The sequence below is a fragment of the Dendrobates tinctorius genome, unplaced genomic scaffold, assembly GCF_039654945.1.
Source record: "Dendrobates tinctorius isolate UK_male_01 unplaced genomic scaffold, ASM3965494v1 ptg000029l, whole genome shotgun sequence".
NCBI classification, from domain to species: Eukaryota; Metazoa; Chordata; class Amphibia; order Anura; family Dendrobatidae; genus Dendrobates; species Dendrobates tinctorius.
The window spans coordinates 43,846,287-43,850,107 of record NW_027361697.1 but is presented as its reverse complement, the minus strand read 5'-3'; the positions used below and the strand labels follow the sequence as shown (position 1 = coordinate 43,850,107).

Sequence of the window (3,821 nt, the reverse complement as noted above, 5' to 3'; positions counted from 1 at the left end):
GTAAAGATGTTTTTTATTATTAGGTGTCAACCTATTTGTATGCTAGTAGCTAAAGAAAAGGTAAAGAAAGCAGGTAAAGAAAAGGTAACCAGCCTGACGGAGGAGGGGTTAAATACCAGGCAAAGTGCTATCCAGATGAGCTGGTATGGATTCCACCCAGTTGTGTCCTGTGTGGTAAGATCAGATCCACCACAAGCTGGGTTTATCAGTGAGATGTACCTGTAGAACAGCAAGCTTCACACTCAGGCGGTGACACAAAGTCACACGTGAGCACTTCAGAAAATGTACTCCTCCAGTTCTCAATCCTTTACAAGTTCTTGGGACATTTAAGACCAGTCTGACTCGCTTTCCAACTCAGGACCTCACTACGAGCCTAGATGCGAGTAATGCTGCCACGGTCCAATCTATAAACTTGTCCCACATTTAGGATACACATCTGTTCCTACATGGTGAACAGAATTACCTTACCCTATAATGCATGAAGACAAGAAGAAAACTGATCAAAACATATGAAGGTGACGGGTCACCCCTGCAGCACAGATTCATGGGAAGGGTGGTACTTTAAAGGCACGATCACATCTAGTGGAGGAGAGAAGACTTAACACTTAAGAGTTCTGTCAGAGATTTGTAATAAAAAACTGTACTCTGAAACACAAAATGTGTGCTTAGCCTTTACACTGAGGTTCAGTGACTTTCCCAATTATAACTATATGTCAAGTCTGTAGAGGTTTTGTATTGCAGTCTTCTGTGTATACGTGATGTCACGGGGTGCCCTGCAGTATTGGCAGGGTAAAACCGCTGAGTGTTTTCCAAAGTAATGCTGGGAGCCGGTAACATACCAACTGCAAGAGGGGAAGGGTTCCAGATGAATGAAGTCAAGAATTAGTTCCACATTGGTTTGCCTTTGTGCTGCGGAGCTCATGCTCTATGTGGACTGTGCAGTTCTGTTATTTTCCAGGTCTTTGAGTATGTGACCCGGACACGCTGCTCTACGAGACGCTAGAGCATTGGATGGTTGGTGAACCCATCTGGGTTAGAACCTTATCCAACCACTGCAAGGGGCCGTTCAGGTGTAGCTCAATCCAACAGGGGGTGCTGGTCACAGTCTGGCACCTATACTCCGCTCCTCAGCCCTTGACGAAGCTCATCCGTATAGTACACATCCGGGTCAGCTGGTACTCAGCTTCAAAGCCTTGGTTCACCGACTGGGCTAGTAAAGCAGCAAACTCCTGGTTATTAAAAATCTTCAGATTGCAACCTGGCGGTATCTTTCACACAGTATCGGGGTGCCAGCCATAGCGTTGGTTACAGTTTGGAGATTGTACAAATATTGCACTGTCACAGAGGCATTCAGCAAACACTTAACCTCCAATGTTGTAGAGATGTACCCGTCGACCGATGTATCTCCTGGTCAGCGTCACAGCAGCATGGCGATTAACGTTCGAGAGCAGGCCCAGGCAGAAACGCTCAGAATTCGACGTGTCTGTAAATCCATCTACTGACATGGAGGGTTGGGATGCGTGAAAAGTCTCCCCCACTCGCTGGTTGAATTTGTAGTAGGAGATGGAGCACCAGAAGGCAGGCTCACAGTATGTGACAGGCTGGAGATCCATGTTACTGTGAGCAGGGGACATGGAATTTGGAGATAGGTTTGGTGACCCAGAGTCTATGCTGTGGTTCATTTGATCACTGGTTTCCACATCTTCACTCAGGTAACCCGGAGGCGGTGTTTCTGGAATGTAGCTTGTTATGAGCTCATTTTCTCCTTCACCTTTGATGTCCGATGAACTTCCTCTGCTGGTGAAAGGAGGTAGTGAAATTGATTTGGATGGGAAAAACCTGTCATCTGAACAGGTGGAGTGTGATTGGACATCCGGAATCTCTGAGTGGATATAAGGCCGCCGACGCCCTGCTGGGTTGCTGGTGATCCTCTCTGCTCTGAGCTCTGGCCTCCAGTTTAGTCCTGTCTACTAAAGCTAAGTTTTTTGCTCTGCTATTGTTCCGTGAGATTTTGTCTGGTCTACTTAGTGTTTGTGTTCAGCCAGCCCTGGTTGGGACTGGCTGAACTCCATTTTTGTCTCTGATCAGTTGATCTCTTTGCTCTGTTTTCAGAATATACCTGAGTGCTGATATAGTGATTTTGAAGTCTAGTGACTTCAGGGCCTTTTCTATCAGACGTGATGGACATTGTTTTTGGCAGGGTTTTAGCGTGATTGCAGACAGTTGCTTTTCTTTCCTGTCCTATCTAGTTAGTGACGGCCCCATCGTTTGCTCAGCCTGTGTTTCTGTCTGTGTTTGTGTTTTCATCTGTTTTCACCGTCAATACATGTTGGGGGCTGTCTATTGCTTTGGGGTCTGCTCTGGGGCAGTTTAGATTTCCCCTTTCTTTCTTTAGGTTTATTTAGTTCTCCGGCTGTGAACGAGGTGTCTAGGACCACCATAGGAACACCCCACGGCTACTGTTAGTTGTTGTGAATAGGATCAGAGGTCTGCAATCCGCTAGCTTCCAACCTCTCCGGTTTTCTGGACTTAGCTTGTGTTTTGGATTTTTCCTCCTCCAGTGACTCATTCATAACAGTAGCTGCTTATCAGCTCAATGCCTGCTGGGAAGTTGGTGTTCTCTGGGATGGAATGACTGTAGTCATCGAGAGGAGGGAATTCTGTAGGAATATCTGCGTTTCTTGGGATGAGCAAAGGAGGCAGAGTCACATGCTTTTATTCAAGTTTATCTCTAAGTAACAAGTCTGTTGTGAATTCTCTCTCTGGCTTCCCTCTGGTACTTACTGAAGGTAGTGGAGTTGGTCGGATTGACAGGGGGGGTGCGAGTTCTCTTTCTAGGCTCCCTCTGGTGGTTACTGGAGGTAGTGGAGCTGATCTGATTGACAGAGGCTTGCGACCTGATAATGAGGAAGACGATTGGAGATCTGGGGTTTCTGATTGGGATTTAAGACAGCTGACTCCCTCTATCCCTACTGGTGATTTTCTTCCTGTGCCTTCAGAGGTCTGATGTCTCCTTCTCTGTCCCTGCATGGTTCAGCTAAGTGGTTCATTTGCTTTTCTATTTGCATTTGATCTGGTTTTGTCTATCTCTGCTTTGTGCGGGTCAGCCAGCTCCGGCTGGGGCTGTGCTGAATCACTGTCCATATGTTACTGCTTGTGCCAGCTTGTTTTGTCCCCTGTTATATTGGTCTCTTTTTGCTTTGCTTTCAGAATATACCAGAGTGCTGATATAGTGGGGGCAAAGTCGTGCGACTTCAGTGTTTTTTGTGCATCAGACGTGTTGGACTTTTTGCAGGGTTTTTTCCGTGATTGCAGACAGTGTCTTTCCTTTACTGTCCTGTCTAGTCAGTGTGGGACCCATCATTTGCTTAGTCTATTTTCCTACCTGCGTTTGTGTTTTCATCTTGTCTCACCGACAATATATGTTTGGGGGCTATCTATTCCTTAGGGATCTGCTCTGGGGCAGTTTAGATTTCCCCTTTCTTGCTTTAGGCCTAGTTAGCTCTACGGCTGTGCTGAGGCATCTAGGATCATCGTAGGTACGCTCCACGGCTACTGCTAGTTGTGTGGATAGGATCAGGGGTCTGCAATCCGCTTAGTTACCAACCTCTATAGTTTTCTGTGGCTTAGCCTGGGCCTGCTATCCTCCTTGGTGACCCATTCATAACAAAGTCTATGAGACATGGTAGCAAATCAAAAGTCTTCAAATTTGCATCCGTATCTCACAAATCCCCTGTGGTAAATCGTCTCACTCATCTGCTTTAAGAGGTAGACACAAGAACACTTTCCATTTAAGTTTTCAACTGGTTTTTTAAAAATAT

At 46.2% G+C, this 3,821-nt stretch overlaps 1 pseudogene; it reads right to left on the bottom strand.

Annotated features, from left to right (window-relative positions):
• Nucleotides 1-989: 989 nt before the first annotated feature.
• On the bottom strand, nucleotides 990-1,745 carry LOC141085726 (mothers against decapentaplegic homolog 3 pseudogene; annotated as a pseudogene).
• Nucleotides 1,746-3,821: the final 2,076 nt, after the last annotated feature.